At 47.0% G+C, this 19,341-nt stretch overlaps 1 protein-coding gene across 1 annotated transcript in view; it reads left to right on the top strand.

Annotated features, from left to right (window-relative positions):
• Window positions 1-19,341, top strand: part of LOC147751527 (glioma pathogenesis-related protein 1-like) — a 908,719-nt gene that overhangs the window by 736,027 nt on the left and 153,351 nt on the right. The gene's annotated exons all lie outside the window — the stretch shown is intronic.

Raw genomic sequence — 19,341 nt, 5'->3', positions numbered from 1 at the left:
TCACAACGAACAAAATCAGTCCCAATCTCTTCACCTGTTACAGGTGTGGATCGTGAATGCAAGATAGCAGATCCGCCTACCGGAGAGATCCCGAACGGCCTCCAGTGTTGTCCTCCGAGTCCTAAGATGCCGGCGTTCTATCTCCACGTAGGCTACTGCCCTGTAGCTTGTGATAAGGGTTCCCTGTTTTCCGTTTTCACTGATTTTTACAGATACAGACCGAAAACATTTATTTTTGTGTCTGTATTTATTTTAAAATGTGCATAAAACGGAAATTGGGTTGTTTTTGAGTAATTCAAATTTCTGTCTCACATGACTGCCAAGACAATAGCTGTGTGGGTTGATAAGAAAGGGGGTTAAAAAAGAAAGGGATTTTAGTAAACATGCTATACCAGCAGTAAATATACACAAGGCTGATACTGGAATTTGCATGTTTTCATATAAGTGCATTGATTTAACTTCAGCTGGTGTTGCTACCAATGAAACCTGTCAGGTATCCAAGCATGTGTGCATATTTATTGGTTAAATAAATATGTAAATAAACTAATTTCAGCTTCATTTTTTCACAAAGACCAAAAGAAATATGGATAAATGCAGACAAAATTAGCAATAAATAAATATGGATAAATACAGACGGAAATGTCAAAAAAATAAATTAGATAAAACTGGGAGCTATACTTGTGATCCACTGACGGGGGCAAACCGGAACAAACTCCTTCCGGGTTGCGCGGTGCGGTGGCGTCTGCACACTGGGATGCCCAAAGCAAAGAGAGGATCCGTGAGCTGGAGACAGCCTTCGTCCAGCGGGACTGACACAAAAACAAATCCCGAATGTCACCAGTCCTCCTGGCGCACAAACAGGTACGGACCACTCGAGGGACGAGAATGATGAAAAATGCTGTGCTTTATTTAAAATTCATAACTTCAGCAACCAGTCAATCCTGGCCAGTGCCCCAGCAGCGTTTAGACCGAAACAACTCGTTTTCCTGCACATAACACACTACAAACCGTTAAGTCATTAAATAGTGGAGGTGAATAAACAAAGTAGGCAGAAGCAAAGCACCTTTGTGAAATTCAACCCAAGTCACATGACAAATAGACATAAAAAACATACTACATATCTATGCACACTGAGTTAAAAGTTCATTGTAATCATTTTCAATGTGAAATTAATATCTAAAAGGTTACATTTAAATATAAATAAATATTGAAATATAAAACAAAAAATATTCAGTACCACAATAAAACAAGCATTTACAATGCAATGGTCTCGGCATCATTAAAGGTAGAGCTATTGGCATTGCTCATGACATTTCTTTTTTTTTCTTTAAATCATAAATAAATGGCATTGTCATTTACATTGCCAATACACAGCACTCTGCACTCAACAGCACACACCACTCTGCACTCAACAGCACACACCACTCTGCACTCAACAGCACACACCACTCTGCACTCACCACTCTGCACTCACTACTCTGCACTCACTACTCTGCACTCACTACTCTGTACTCACTACTCTGCACTCACTACTCTGCACTCACTACTCTGCACTCACTACTCTGCACTCACTACTCTGCACTCTGCACTCACTACTCTGCACTCACTACTCTGCACTCACTACTCTGCACTCACTACGCTGCACTCTGCACTCACTACTCTGCACTCACTACTCTGCACTCACTACTCTGCACTCACTACTCTGCACTCTGCACTCACTACTCTGCACTCACTACTCTGCACTCACTACTCTGCACTCACTACTCTGCACTCTGCACTCACTACTCTGCACTCTGCACTCACTACTCACTACTCTGCACTAACTACTCACTACTCTGCACTCACTACTCACTACTCGCACTCTGCACTCACTACTCACTACTCTGCACTCTGCACTCACTACTCTGCACTCTGCACTCACTACTCTGCACTCACTACTCACTACTCTGCACTCACTACTCACTACTCTGCACTCACTACTCTGCACTCACTACTCACTACTCTGCACTCACTACTCACTACTCTGCACTCACTACTCACTACTCTGCACTCTGCACTCACTACTCTGCACTCACTACTCTGCACTCACTACTCACTACTCTGCACTCTGCACTCACTACTCTGCACTCACTACTCTGCACTCACTACTCTGCACTCACTACTCTGCACGCTGCACTCACTACTCTGCACTCACTACTCTGCACTCACTACTCTGCACTCACTACTCACTACTCTGCACTCACTACTCTGCACTCACTACTCTGCATTCACTACTCTGCACTCACTACTCTGCACTCACTACTCTGCACTCACTACTCTGCACTCTGCACTCACTACTCTGCACTCACTACTCTGCACTCACTACTCTGCACTCACTAATCTGCACTCTGCACTCACTACTCACTACTCTGCACTCACTACTCTGCACTCACTACTCTGCACTCACTACTCTGAACTCACTACTCACTACTCTGCACTCTGCACTCACTACTCACTACTCTGCACTCACTACTCACTACTCTGCACTCACTACTCTGCACTCTGCACTCACTACTCTGCACTCACTACTCTGCACTCACTACTCACTACTCTGCACTCACTACTCTGCACTCACTACTCACTACTCTGCACTCACTACTCTGCACTCTGCACTCACTACTCACTACTCTGCACTCACTACTCACTACTCCGCGCTCACTACTCTGCAGTCTGCACTCACTACTCTGCACTCACTACTCTGCACTCACTACTCTGCACTCACTACTCACTACTCTGCACTCACGATTCACTACTCTGCACTCACTACTCTGCACTCACTACTCACTACTCTGCACTCACTACTCTGCACTCTGCACTCACTACTCACTACTCTGCACTCACTACTCTGCACTCTGCACTCACTACTCTGCACTCACTACTCTGCACTCACTACTCACTACTCACTACTCTGCACTCTGCACTCACTACTCACTACTCTGCACTCATTACTCACTACTCTGCACTCACTACTCTGCACTCTGCACTCACTACTCTGCACTCACTACTCAATACTCTGCACTCACTACTCTGCACTCACTACTCACTACTCTGCACTCACTACTCTGCACTCTGCACTCACTACTCACTACTCTGCACTCACTACTCACTACTCTCTACTCACTACTCTGCACTCACTACTCTGAACTCTACACTCACTACTCTGCACTCACTACTCTGCACTCACTACTCACTACTCTGCACTCACTACTCACTACTCTGCACTCACTACTCACTACTCTGCACTCTGCACTCACTACTCACTACTCTGCACTCACTACTCTGCACTTACTACTCTGCACTCTGCACTCACTACTCACTACTCTGCACTCACTACTCTGCACTCTGCACTCACTACTCTGCACTCACTACTCTGCACTCACTACTCTGCACTCACTACTCTGCACTCTGCACTCACTACTCTGCACTCACTACTCTGCACTCACTACTCACTACCCTGCACTCACTACTCTGCACTCACTACTCTGCACTCTGCACTCACTACTCACTACTCTGCACTCACTACTCACTACTCTGCACTCATTACTCTGCACTCTGCACTCACTACTCTGCACTCACTACTCTGCACTCACTACTCACTACTCTGCACTCACTACTCACTACTCTGCACTCACTACTCACTACTCTGCACTCACTGCTCTACACTCACTACTCTGCACTCTGCACTCACTACTCTGCACTCACTACTCTGCACTCTGCACTCTGCACTCACTACTCACTACTCTGCACTCACTACTCTGCACTCTGCACTCACTACTCTGCACTCACTACTCTGCACTCACTACTCTGCACTCACTACTCACTACTCTGCACTCACTACTCTGCACTCACTACTCTGCACTCACTACTCTGAACTCACTACTCTGCACTCACTACTCTGCACTCACTACTCTGCACTCACTACTCACTACTCTGCACTCACTACTCACTACTCTGCACTCACTACTCACTACTCTGCACTCACTACTCACTACTCTGCACTCACTACTCTGCACTCACTACTCACTACTCTGCACTCACTACTCACTACTCTGCACTCACTACTCTGCACTCACTACTCTGCACTCACTACTCACTACTCTGCACTCACTACTCACTACTCTGCACTCTCTACTCACTACTCTGCACTCACTACTCACTACTTTGCACTCTGCACTCACTACTCTGCACTCACTACTCACTACTCTGCACTCACTACTCACTACTCTGCACTCACTACTCACTACTCTGCACTCACTACTCTGCACTCACTACTCTGCACCCACTACTCACTACTCTGCACTCTGCACTCACTACTCACTACTCTGCACTCACTACTCTGCACTCACTACTCACTACTCTGCACTCACTACTCTGCACTCACTACTCACTACTCTGCACTCACTACTCACTACTCTGCACTCACCACTCACTACTCTGCACTCACTACTCACTACTCTGCACTCACTACTCACTACTCTGCACTCACTACTCACTACTCTGCACTCTGCACTCACTACTCACTACTCTGCACTCACTACTCTGCACTCAATACTCTGCACTCACTACTCTGCACTCACTACTCTGCACTCTGCACTCACTACTCACTACTCTGCACTCACTACTCACTACTCTGCACTCACTACTCACTACTCTGCACTCTGCACTCACTACTCTGCACTCACTGCTCTGCACTCACTACTCTGCACTCACTACTCACTACTCTGCACTCTGCACTCACTACTCACTACTCTGCACTCACTACTCTGCACTCACTACTCTGCGCTCTGCACTCACTCCTCACAACTCTGCACTCACTGCTCTGCACTCTGCACTCACTACTCACTACTCTGCACTCACTACTCTGCACTCACTACTCACTACTCTGCACTCTGCACTCACTACTCACTACTCTGCACTCACTACTCACTACTCACTACTCTGCACTCACTACTCACTACTCTGCACTCACTGCTCACTACTCTGCACTCACTGCTCACTACTCTGCACTCACTACTCACTACTCTGCACTCACTACTCACTACTCTGCACTCACTACTCATTACTCTGCACTCACTACTCTGCACTCACTACTCACTACTCTGCACTCACTACTCACTACTCTGCACTTACTACTCACTACTCTGCACTCACTACTCACTACTCTGCACTCACTACTCTACACTCACTACTCTGCACTCACTACTCTGCACTCACTACTCTGCACTCACTACTCTACACTCACTACTCTGCACTCTGCACTCACTACTCACTACTCTGCACTCACTACTCACTACTCTGCACTCACTACTCTGCACTCACTACTCTGCACTCTGCACTCACTACTCACTACTCTGCACTTACTACTCTGCACTCACTACTCACTACTCTGCACTCACTACTCACTACTCTGCACTCACTACTCACTACTCTGCACTCACTACTCTGCACTCACTACTCTGCACTCACTACTCACTACTCTGCACTCACTACTCTGCACTCACTACTCACTACTCTGCACTCACTACTCACTACTCTGCACTCACTACTCTGCACTCACTACTCACTACTCTGCACTCACTACTCTGCACTCACTACTCTGCACTCACTACTCTGCACTCACTACTCTACACTCACTACTCTGCACTTACTACTCTGCACTCTGCACTCACTACTCACTACTCTGCACTCACTACTCTGCACTCACTACTCTGCACTCACTACTCTGCACTCTGCACTCACTACTCTGCACTCACTACTCACTACTCTGCACTCACTACTCTGCACTCTGCACTCACTACCCTGCACTCTGCACTCACTACCCTGCACTCACTATTCTGCACTCACTACCCTGCACTCACTACCCTGCACTCACTACTCTGCACTCTGCACTCACTACTCTGCACGCTGCACTCACTACTCTGCACTCTGCACTCACTACTCTGCACTCTGCACTCACTACTCTGCACTCACTACCCTGCACTCACTACCCTGCACTCACTACCCTGACCTCACTACCCTGCACTCACTACCCTGCACTCACTACTCTGCACTCACTACTCTGCACTCACTACTCTGCACTCTGCACTCACTACTCTGCACTCTGCACTCACTACTCTGCACTCTGCACTCTCACTACTCTGCACTCACTACTCTGCACTCACTACTCTGCACTCTGCACTCACTACTCTGCACTCACTACTCTGCACTCACTACTCTGCACTCACTCACTACTCTGCACTCACTACTCTGCACTCACTACTCTGCACTCACTCACTACTCTGCACTCACTCACTACTCTGCACTCACTACTCTGCACTCACTACTCTGCACTCACTACTCTGCACTATGCACTCACACTATGCACACTCACTTTGCACTCACTACTTCACACTCTGCGCACTCTGCACTCGCACTCACCTTCTGCCTCACAGAGGGATGAAGTGAGCGCCGTTCTACTGTGCAGACCTGGGGTTGGGTGTGAGATTCTATAGCAAAGTGTTTAGAAATGAGGAAACACACGATTTAAAGCATAGTTAATAAAATGGGGAATCAAATGCAGAGGAGCAGGCAAAATGGCAGTATTATTCACCTGTGCCTGACCTGGTGGGAGAAGAGAGTAAATGTCATCCTGGGTGATCAGTTGCAGACTTGGTTGGAATGCCCCTGGCCCTCCTGAATGCTCGCTTCCAGGCATAGCAGCTTTCATCCAAACTCTCACAACATGACCGCGCGGGAGATTCGGTCACACTTGTAGACCAAACCTGCTGCCGCAGCAGGAGCACAGCAGTGGCCTTTTATTTCGGTTTTAAACGTCTGAGGTTCTCACAGCAGCAGTCCTGTAACTCCCGAACCGAAAACCTCCTTCCTCGCAAACATCAAAGAGCATAATCACATGCTGAGGATCAACGGGCGCGAAACAGCTTGGTAGGCGCGCACGAGACGCAGCGTGGTCGTGCACATCAGCTGAAGATCGCCGGAGAAGACACCGAGTCTGCCTGCTGCCATGACTGACCCGGTGAGTGGGGGTAGAGGGGGGGGCGGCAGAGAGGGAGTGGGCAGAGAGGGAGAGGGTGTGTGTGTGTGTGTGTGCGTGTGTGTGTGCATGTGTCTGTCTGTGAGTGTGTGTCTGTGTGTGCGAGGCTCGTGACTGCCTGCCTGCCTGCCTGTGTGTGTGCGCGTCCACAGACCCTGGTCGGCTCGTTCACGGCTCTATCTCCCTTGAGGAGCTTCTCAGCTACAATAGGTCTCGAAGCCGAGACCTAAAAAGGAGGAGGGAAAATAAATCCATAAATGCCTATGATCAAAATGCGCGGTATAGAATACCTAATCGATTTGCATCAATGGAAAACCTCCTAGTTGATATGTGCAAAATAATGCTTGTCAACCTAACTCATGTGCAAATGTGCTGTAATGTTGAACGATGTATTAAGTCCAAAGGTTGCTTCATATTGGTGTTTTTCTGCCACTAAATGCAAAGTGCAAAAAATGTGATAGTGCAAAATTGGTTGATGTGGGAAAACTCCTAAATACTGTGTATTTGAGCAGTGGGCAATATCCTTCCGAGCCCCGGGGTAACCCTGAGATGTTGAAACCAAAAATGTGGCTAGCAGTGTCAAAAAAGTTATAGCAGGCGAGTGCCCATACTTTACCAAAACAATGATTAACCAAGAAGAATTATATATACAATCGTAGTCCTAAAATAACGGACTGCAATAATATTCCAGGATCTTATACCTTTTTGGTCAGAAAGTGCAAGGTAGAAAAAAGCAAGAAAATTAATGGGGATCATACCTATTACTGTGATCATACAGGGACATAAGGAATAAAAGGTATAGTATAAAACAATACTAAAAACGTATTCCTAGTAATACTTTGGTGCAATGGGAACAGACATATTCATAAAAACAGGCGTGTTCATAAAAAGTTGTGCAGATGCTCCCTCATATTGGGCCCATTGGGCATTCTAGTGTCGAGTTTGAGGATAAATTTAGACTCGAGTTGTCTTAACTGGCGATCTCTATTGCCCCCACGAATAGATTTGGGAACCGCCCGATGACGAAATAATCCAACTCATTGAAGTTGTTACTATGGGCTAATTTCAAATTCATACATAAAACCTGATCCTTTCTATTCCTTTACATCATCTGCTGTTTCGTGTGTGTGGGTTCACTTACTCCTATCACTCACTATGCCTCTTACAACAGAGTGTGCTTATCTCTATAATGTCCTCGGAACAACTGTGTGTCTTCCCGTGTGTGTCTGCCCTAATCACTCTCAGGCGCTACTGTGTGTCCACCAAAAAGAGTAAAGGAAAAAGTGTGGGTGGAAGGAAGGAACCTCACGGGAGCAACCACCAAGGAACTGCTGACTGGTACTCGTCAGTATGTTCCACTTCTCATCATCGGCTCCTTCCCACCAAAAAGAAATAGAATTTCAAATGAGGAAAAATACCAAAGGGAAAAATGATAAACAACTCAAAAGTGTGAAAACCTCATTGTATTCATGTGCATCTACCTCCCCCCCCCCCACCCCCCCCCCTCCCCCCCCCCCCCCGGGCACCACGACCACTAGTCAGTCTGGTACCCTGTTAGAAAAGGAGTTAGATTACCCTGGCTCTCTGATATGCTTTATTCTGTGCTGGGTACCTACTCCTTATAAAAACCACACTCCAGTTGAGCTCCGTTTTAAAGTATATGAAGCCAACATGTTTCGTTGCCTATCTGTGTTGGGCGGCAACTTCTTCAGGGCTGGGGGTTTCCTTTGCCACACTGCACTGGTCAGTGCCAGTTATTAAATCTGCAGACACATAGACACCACATACAAAGATAAAAACAGAGTTACACCAGTGAATGTGTTGCCCATATCATTAACACTTTTCTAAAAGCAACTGTTTCAGGGAAAGCGGTATAATTTACCTTCATGAGGGTTTCTGCCAGCATACCTGGGGTCTTCATGCACTTGTACGCTTTATTGATCCCCCCTCTGTGTGCTGCGGTCGCTTTTCGTCAACCTACAAATGCGCATTGGGTTAGTGTATGTTGGGTTGCTCCTAACACCAGCGCCCCTAATTTTCATGGGTGCATGTATCCCTTATACTCGTTGCCCCTGGTAGATACTGCTACGAGTCCCTGCGAGGTGTCTTGCACTTGTTTGCTCCGATTCCTTTTGTGAGCCTTTCCCCTTTGCATTAATCCACTCGCGAATCATAGCGTATGTAGCCTCTACGGCCCACATGGGCTTGTTCTACTATGCTCACACGCTCCTATATTTGCCCAGTCGTCCCGCCTCCTTACCGTCAATAATGCTGTTCACCGTCTCTCATCGGGCTTCCGTTCCCGTTCACAGAGGCTAGCTCTCCCCGCTGTTGTTTTGAAAGCCGGTGAGCGCTGCGTGTATCGTCATCACGATGGGCGCCGCAGCCCGTGACCCAGTCTTACGACGGGATAATTGGGATCAGAATTGACTGCGGCTCTAAGGTATTGAAGTATGTGATTGTAAACCTGGAGCTTGGTGCTCCCAACATACTTCAAACCGCACGAAAAGGTGAGCATGTACTGCAAAGTCTGTGTGACACGTAAAATACCCTTGTGTCTTTACAGGGGTATCACTAAAAGCAGTCATATATTCTTTTGTACTGGTCCGAAACTTACATGCCCTGCAAGAGCTACATTTAAAAAAGCCACTTTTAGAAGAAAGCCATGTGCTGGAAGCTATGACTTAAGGGCTGTTTCTAACCAAACTATCTCTCATAGCAGGTGATTTCTGAATGTCAGGACAGGTGATGTAGGTAACATTTGAGAGAGTGTGAGGTCAGTTTGTATGATAGGCCAGTTTTTCTGCACAATATTTCTGATCTGTTTATGTTGTCTGAATCTGAAATAGGCAGTAATGAGCCTTACTACTTGCATACTGTTGTCAACAGGGATTACAGCATTGTCTGTGGTCTCAATCTGTGGATTAGAAGTGCTGAGGTAGGTGTCACAAGATAAGGTGTTAGCTTTTGTACGGGCCATGTTCAGATCTTGAAACCTATAGCCTCGTAATAGAAATCTTTGTTCTAGTCATTTTGACAGACTTCTAAATCCTTATCAGTACTGCAGATACGCAGAAACTCCACATAAGGGATGCTACGAATGAGATGTCTGGGGTGGGAACTTGGCGCATGGAAGACCGAGTTCCCCGCCGTATCTTTCTTATGCAGTTTGGTGTGTAAGACACCGTCCTCGACATAGACCGAGACCTCCTCCCACCAGCCCACATGCAAGCATGCGTAGCTATGGGAGAAGTATGCCCCCATCGCCACACCCCGCAATTGCTGATAAACTTGTTTGTATATATATATATATATATATATTCACTGAATAAACCATAGGTTATAGACCATATATAGTTAGGGATTAGCATTTACAAAACCTTAATTTACTCGCACAAAACCATTGAAATTCGCATATATAGTTAGATGCGCTAACTATATATCGCGCACCCGCAATCCACTGCTGATGATGTCACATATTACATCATTCATGACATGGTCAGTGACATCACTGATGACATCACTGATGACATCATCCAGTGACTGTATGTCTCTGTAAAGTTAAAATATGCCTTACATATTGAAGAATGAGTGGATGTATAAGTGTCTGGATGAAGGATTTAGTAGGTGCATGACTGACTGTATGAGAGAGTGATTAAATGTGTCTCACTGAGTGCATGGGTTAGTGACTAAACTATCTTAATTTGTGCATCATTATATCTGTTGTTCTATGAACTGCTGCATGTGTTGATCAGTAGCTATATGAGTAACTGTATGGGTTATTGATTGGTTGCCCAAGTATTTGTATGGGAGAGTGAGTGTGTGTGTGGGGGTGGCTGGGAGGTGTGACTCTGTGCATACATGTGTGAACAGTTGATTCACTAGATCTATGGGTTCAAAACTGCATGTGGAAACAGCTGTATGGGTGGTTGACTGTGTACGAGTGTATTGGTGAGTGAATGGATATCTCAGTGCTACATGTCAAAGTAAGTACATATGTAAAACACAGTACATGTGAGAGTTCACATATATAAATTACTGTGTATAAGAGCCAGTGAATGTGTGAGTGGCTGAATGGATAATTGAAAACTTGTATCAGGGATTGTATAAGAGAGTAAATATGTGTTAGTATATGTTTGAATAAGTAAGGTGTGTATAACTGTATAGTTGAGGATATGGAGGTGTGATTGATTCAGTGCATGACTGACTAGGTGTGTGAGTAACTCCATGGATGAGTGACAGTCTGTGAGTGTCTGTTTACTCTGAGTGTATCTAAGGTTATATTAGAGTCTGAAGAGGTTGATCGTATTATCACATGATTGATGTCATCAGTGATGTTGTCAGTGATGTCATTTGAGTTGTCATCAGTGATGTCATTTGAGTTGTCATCAGTGATGTCATCAGTGATGTCACTGACCATGTCATGAATGATGTAATATGTGACATCATCAGCAGTGGATTGCGGGTGCGCGATATATAGTTAGCGCATCTAACTATATATGCGAATTTCAATGGTTTTGTGCGAGTAAATTAAGGTTTTGTAAATGCTAATCCCTAACTATATATGGTCTATAACCTATGGTTTTTTCAGTGAATTTTCAAGGTTTTGTAAATGCTAATTCCTAACTATATATGGTCTATAACCTATGGTTTTTTCAGTGAATTTCAATGGTTTTTTAATAGCAAATATCAAAAGCTGTAAAATGTCAAGTACGTGGTAGGTAAAAACATTTTCGTATTTATGCACGCTGATGTGCTTTCAACGCTGCCCCCCCCCTCCTCTTTTCTTTTAGGAGTATTCTCTCTTTGCAGATAGTGAAGGTTAGGTAACGCAGGCCTTTGCCCCCGTTGTAATCCGTCGTGCCTGCTTCTCTCTCTATTTGATTGATTGCTATCCAAGCATTTACTGTTTTAGAATTGGTTCTCTTTGGTTCATTCTGTATTTACAAACAAGCACAGAGTCGCAATACTCTGTTTAGTCTTTGCAGATAGTGAAAAATAGTTAAAAAAAAACAAAAGGAATCGAGCAAAATCAGTAGGCCACTAATGGGATCTGTTTTTGACCTCGCTAAAATAGAAACATTAAGAACAACCCCTCATGAGAAATACGAAACTAGTAAGATGAACTTAGCTCCACACCATGATGGTTGCAAGACAGCTCGACTCCGCCGCCCACCCCACCCCACCCCACCCAAAATAACGACAAACCCTATGCAAATATTATAAATATATACAACACACCAGCAAAGTAACAGGGTAAAACATTTTATTAAATAACTATTTACATAACTATTTTATACTTTTTGTTGCCCGATCCGGCTAGCTCAATCGATCGAGCATGAAACTCATGCACTCTGATAGCAAGCGTTGCTGCTGATGCTATGCAGACCAAAACTGGTTTTCAGTTTGTACATTCTTCTAGATTTTTCCATCCAAGGCTGGTTGAGTTTGTAGAACGATGGCTTCAGATGTTCAACATACGGTGTGGTGGCGCGGACTGGGAGGGGGCGCTTGGCTCCTGCCCCCTCCCCAAGTAAGATTTTCATACGTGAGTGTACGTTCATGGTTTTGGTCCCTGAGTTGCTTCGATGTCACTGCCATGATCAAATGGCATAAGTTCTGGATGTTGGAAGCCATCGTTCAGAGTTCTGAGCAGCGCTTGTAACACTGTATGAAGCTTATTTGCACCTACTGCAGCTTCACTATTCTCAAAGTAAGTGAGGGCCGTTTGTGGACCTGACTGCATTGTTAAACAATGTGATGCGGTGCCTCCCTGAACCGCTTGACGGAGGCCCCCGAGGGGCGGTGAGATGGCACTTAGCTCCTGCCCCCTCCCCAAGTCGTGTTGCCCTGGTGTGGCCTGAGATCGCCCCCGACATAGGCGGCCGGCTCCCGGGGTCCGGCGGAACTTTTTGCCTTTTGATGACTCTTCCATTCTGGACCTTGTCCCACAATCCGTTTGACCTGAAGACACGCTGTAGTGGGGCGCCCCTTTACCGTTTCAGTTGCCATTCCGCCCGCTTTTGCTACACTGTGCCTCTTCCGCCTTTCAGCTGTTTACCGCCCGCTCTTGCGACTACAGCGTCTCGCTCACCATGTAGTTGAGTTGCTCCCGCTCTTGCGATGCAACGATAGGCGGCTGCCACAGGACTCTCAAAATGGCGGCCGGCTCTTCAGATTTGGGCGTGGTCCACTAAAATGGCCCTGGGACACCTTGGAACTCAGACGCTTGCCTGATAGGGCTTGGGTCCCATTCTCGAAAGCGTCCCCTCAGCCTCGAAGATTCTACAAAAGTCTTGGGGGCCCCCGACTCCCGCAGGCTTCTTGTGGGGAGCGGCTGCCATGATTGCTCGTGGAATGGCCACGACTGAGCTACGAGATGGTGGTGCTCTCATGCTGACGCCAGCTTCAGTCTGAAACATCCAGAAACACTGTAGACTACCAATTCGATCAGTTCCGGTAGCGCCCCAACATGACCCGGTAGAGAAGAACTTGCCCTCCCCTCTTTGACTGATGGTTCTTTTTGCCTGTCCCTTCTGTTGTCATTTAACAGAACTTTTTAGACTGCTGAAAGGGGTTGTGTTCCGAACGCTGGTTGGTGGAGACATTTTGACTATATTCTGGACCTACGTTGTCGCGTAATGCGTTATATGACACGCCGCGTTAGCGCACCCGGAAGCGATCCGGGGCGCGGTGCGCAGCGCGTAACGTAAGCATAACAGGTCATGTGACTTGTTAATAAAACTTTTCATTGGTTCATTTTACTTTTGTTATTCTAATGATGAAAAGCTTGGTCATATGACCTAAAAATTACACTTTTTATTGGTTTCGAACATTATTTTTTCTTAAACATATATGTTATAATGTTCCAGGCTAATGTACTTTCCCGGAAAATTTACAACTGTCCTGCAAGTAAAATATATTCCTTTTTCTAGAAAAAAGGCGTTTCTTCGTCCCATGACGGAGCCGTTGAGTAAAAGAGGCTCGGCCTGCTGTCTTAGTCGCCGATACGTCTGATTATCAGATTCTTATCGATCACTTTATGCTGCAGGAGTGGAAAACACAACTGCCCTTGACCATTTATCTTTACTGCGTTCCTGCATATTATACCTTTTATCCGTCATGTAATTGGACTGCTTTATTTCACTTGCCTTTTACTGATTCGAAAACAGTGACTAAAATTAAAAACTTTACCAATGTAAATACTACTACCATGTTTTGTTTTAAAAACCTTTATTGTGAAAATGTCAGTATACAAATACGGGCCTATAACCACGTGGGCCGGCCACGGAGCAAACTGAAATCGTATATGATGAGGAGACATTTACATTGTAGAGGAACGTAACGAGCGGGCCATTAGGTTGCAAGAACTAAGGTGTCTAACAGTTGCGGAATCGGTGGACGTACATTTTGTAATTAAAATACGACAGGGCCACTTACAATAAAATTATCTAGATATACATTTGCTGGCAAGTACCATGGGTGACGTTAATTCGTACTTTCAATAGTACAGTAATCAATAACACATCAGAACTTAATATCAATAGGGATGTCGAAATATTCAATCAATTCTCGTCCCCGCCCGCCATGAGCATCAAAACTGCATTCATATCTCGTGATATCAAGGTTGTTCAACCAGTACACAACAAGGAGTTACGAGTCCCATTTATACCGGCGCCATTTTGGGCGAGGCCGGGCAGGTCCAGGATATAGTCAAAATGTCTCCACCAACCATCGGCCAGACCAGAACCCCTTTCGGCCCTTTATGCTACAAGATGGTGTCTTCCATTCAGAAAATATTGTTGGCAGCATTTTGAAAGGAAACATAAACAGCCGTTCTCCTAGTGAGTCTCACATTGTTACATTTAGGAAGAATGTTGAAGAGTAGTATGTTGAAAATCTGAAGCCATTGTTCTACAAACTCTCAACCAGCCTTGGATGGAAAAAAAAATCCTGAAGAATGTACAAACTGAAAACCAATTTTTGTCTGTATAGCATCAACAGCAACGCTTGACTCAGCTTTGTGTGAAGCCGCCATTTTGATTCAATCAATAACGTCCCCCTGCACACATTCAGGGACCTGGTCGTGTCTTCAGGTCAAACGGATTGTGGGACAAGATGCAGAAAAGAAATGGAAAAAAGTTCCGCCGGACCCCGGGAGCCGGCCGCCTATGTCATGGGCGATCTTTGGCCACACCAGGGCGATAGTGAAGCTGCAGCAGGTGCAAATAAGCTTCAGACAGTGTTACAAGCACTGCTCAGAACTCTCAACTATGACACCACCTCGGTGCCATCCGGATCTTGGCGCCTTGTGCTGGTTCCGGCCTATTCACACATCGGTCCGCTACTGACACCACCTCACAGACCAACGGGGCACCCCACGCCGACTTTCGGCGCAGCATTGTAGGATGGCCACACCAGAGCAGCAACTTGCTAAACACCACCTCGGTGCCATCCAGATCTCGGCACCTTGTGCTGCCTTCGGCCTACTGTAGCCGCAAGTGCGGACGCAACTCAACTGGATAGCGAGTGAAACACCAAGGGGCGCCCCACTGCAGCCGAGGGGCCTCCATCTTGGGGGCGACGCACAGCATCGCCAATGCAGTCAGATCCTCAAACAGCCCCCACTGACTGACGCGACCTCACAGGCCAAAGGGGCGCCCCACGCCGACTTTCGGGGCAGCATTGTAGGATGGCCTCACCAGTGCGGCAACTTGCTGGACACCACCTCGGTGCCATCCGGATCTTGGCGCGTTCGAGTCACTGTACCGCAAGAGTGACCGCAACTCAGCTGGACACGCCGTCTTTCGGCGCAGCATTGTAGGATGGCCACACCAGTGCGGCAACTTGCTGGACACCACCTCGGTGCCATCCAGATCTCGGCGCGCTGTGCTGCCTTCGGCCTACTGTAGCCGCAAGTCCGGACGCAACTCAGTTGGACGGCGAGTGAAACGCTAAGGGGCGCCCCACTGCAGCCGAGGAGCCTCCATCTTGGGGGAGACGCACAGCCCCCACTGACTGACGCGACCTCACAGGCCAACGGGGCGCCCCACGCCGACTTTCGGCGCAGCATTGTAGGATAGCCATACCAGTGCAGCAACTTGTTGGACACCACCTCGGTGCCATCCAGATCTCGGCGCGTTGTGCTGCCTTCGGCCTATTCGCACATCGGTCCGCTACTGACGCCGCCTCACGTGCCAACGGATTTTCTACGCTTTTTATAGCCCTATGCCGCATAACAGGTCATGTGACTTGTTTATAAAACTTTTCATTGGTTCATTTTACTTTTGGTTTCCTAATGATGGAAGGCTTGGTCATATGACCTAAAAATAACATTTTTCATTGGTTTAGAACATTTTTTTTTCCCAAACGAAACCCCACCTTGTTTCTGGATGTTTCAGACTGAAGCTGGTGTCAGCATGAAAGCACCACCATCTCGTGGCTCCGTCGTGGTCATTCCGCGAGCAATCATGGCAGCCGCTCCCCACCGGAAGCCTGCAGGAGTCGAGGGCCCCCAAGACTTTTGTAGAATCTTCACGGCTGAGGGGACGCTTTCGAGAATGGGATCCAAGACCTAGCAGACAAGCGTCCGAGTTCCAAGGTGTCTCAGGGCCATTTTAGTGGACCAGGCCCAAAAGGGAAAGAGCCTGCCGCCATTTTGAGAGTCCTGTGGCAGCCGCCTATCACTGAACCGCAAGAGTAGGCGCAACTCAGCTGAATGGCGGATTTTGGCACAGTGTACCAAAAGCGGGCGGAATGGCAACTGAAACGGTAAAGGGGCGCCCCACTACAGCACACGAGCCGCCACCTGGGGAGGCCCGTTCATGCCGCCTCTCCCCACCCCACCCCCCGGGGGCACCCCACGCCGTTTTTCGGAGCAGCATTGTAGGATGCCAAAACCAGTGCGGCAACTTACTGGACATCACCTGGGTGCCATCCACATCTCAGCGCGTTCTGCTGCCTTGGGACTATTCGCACAACAGACCGCTACTGACGAGGCCTCCCCCCGCACCACCCAGGACGCCACACGCCGTTTTTCGGAGCTGCATTGTAGGATACCAAAAACCAGTGCGGCACCCAGGTAACATCACCTGGGTGCCGTCCAGAACTCAGCACGTTGCACAACACAGCTACTGACCATTGTTGCTTCTTTTTTAAAAAAATGTTTAAATGTATTTACTGTTTTTGTTGCGTTGTATATATTTATAAGTTATTAAAATGTTATAATCCTACTACTTTGTTGGAGTGCTATATATTTTTAATGTGACACATAATTGTAAAAAATTTGATGTACAAAGAGGCATCCCTAGAATCTTCCGCTTCAGGCTCGGACCCACACACCCTCACAGTGAGAATCCCCTCCCCAAGCACAATACAGGATGGTTATCAGATAGTAGGAACGCGTGTGGTGTGATGGATCTCATCGGGTGGGGGCCTTGATCTACTGTAACTCCTTTGAAAAGGGGTGATTCTCTACAGCTGGGGCCATAAACTACACCTGCAGGGCTAGGTGATAGCCTGGGACCGGCCTGGACAATCGGACACAGAGGAAGAGGAGTGTCAGAGGGTGCGGTAGTGAATAGGGTGAAAGGGAGGTGTCTGGCGGGCACAGGGTGTGATTCTCAGAGAAGAACAGCGCAGATGGGAGGAGGTTTCTGGCCCATGCATGAGAGAGAGAGCGGGGGTGACCAGTGCGTGGGGGAGATGCTTGCGAGGGTGGGGAGCCATGCTGAGGATCAGCGGCGTGCAGAGAGTGGGTCTGGTCAAGGCATCTAAAATGGCTGCCGTGCTCAACAAAAGTGTGGCATTGCAAAAAAGGCAAGATGGCGCAGACAATGTTTATCAATAAGGATTAATTTATAGCAATTATTTTTAACAAAATATTTAATTGCAGTGACAAAATGGCGGTCAACAGTTCCTGATTTCCATCGAATCGAACGTTAACAGACGTCACGCAGCAACAAAAAAAAAACGCTCACGAACAGCGCAGATGGGAGGAGGTTTCTGGCCCATGCATGAGAGAGAGAGCGGGGGTGACCAGTGCGTGGGGGAGATGCTTACGAGGGTGGGGAGCCATGCTGAGGATCAGCGGCGTGCAGAGAGTGGGTCTGGTCAAGGCATCTAAAATGGCTGCCGTGCTCAACAAAAGTGTGGCATTGCAAAAAAGGCAAGATGGCGCAGACAATGTTTATCAATAAGGATTAATTTATAGCAATTATTTTTAACAAAATATTTAATCGCAGTGACAAAATGGCGGTCAACAGTTCCTGATTTCCATCGAATCGAACGTTAACAGACGTCACGCAGCAACAAAAAAAAACGCTCACGAACAGCGCAGATGGGAGGAAGTTTCTGGCCCATGCATGAGAGAGAGAGCGGGGGTGACCAGTGCGTGGGGGAGATGCTTACGAGGGTGGGGAGCCATGCTGAGGATCAGCGGCGTGCAGAGAGTGGGTCTGGTCAAGGCATCTAAAATGGCTGCCGTGCTCAACAAAAGTGTGGCATTGCAAAAAAGGCAAGATGGCGTTTATCAATAAGGATTAATTTATAACAATTATTTTTAACAAAATATTTAATCGCAGTGACAAAATGGCGGTCAACAGTTCCTGATTTCCATCGAATCGAACGTTAACAGACGTCACGCAGCAAAAAAAAAAACGCTCACGCACAGCCGCTGGAAGACAAGTATCAACATATATGAGCCTCCTCAGCCACCCTCAGAAAACATAAGGGGTCAGGATACGTCTCCCGTACCCCCTTATACCTAGTAATTTAATTAAATCGAAACACAAAATGGCGAATTCACGTTTCGCTACCAGTTTGCGACCCGGTTCGCGAACCGAGAAGCGCTTCTACCGCGAAAAATCAAATTTTTATTATTTGCCCCACGGGACCCTTTAATAACCCCAACATCATTCCTAGGGGGTCAAGAAGGATCTACCTTGCCCCCTTTCATTAAATTCCCCCTTCGTTTTTCTCCTCCTCTTGTCTCTCGATCCTACCAAGAGACAAGATGGCGGCCGCACCGGACTGTTTAGAATGTTGACAGACACCGGAGAGCCAATCAGCTTCGCTACGCAAAGCTCCGTTACGCGAAAAGTACGCGATCTGGTGCGCTATCTGGGACGCTGTCACAGATATATAAATTTTTTAAAACGTTAATTTCTCAAAATCCACTGGAGCACATATATTGAGACCCAGCAAAGGCACATCGGGCTAACAGTCCCTACAATTTTGCCAAGTTTCGTGCAAATCCATTCAGCCGTTCG

This window comes from Lissotriton vulgaris, chromosome 1_1, assembly GCF_964263255.1.
Source record: "Lissotriton vulgaris chromosome 1_1, aLisVul1.2, whole genome shotgun sequence".
In the NCBI taxonomy this organism is placed as follows: domain Eukaryota; kingdom Metazoa; phylum Chordata; class Amphibia; order Caudata; family Salamandridae; genus Lissotriton; species Lissotriton vulgaris.
The sequence above is the reverse complement of the archived record's forward strand: the minus strand, read 5'-3'. Positions and strand labels throughout refer to the sequence as shown.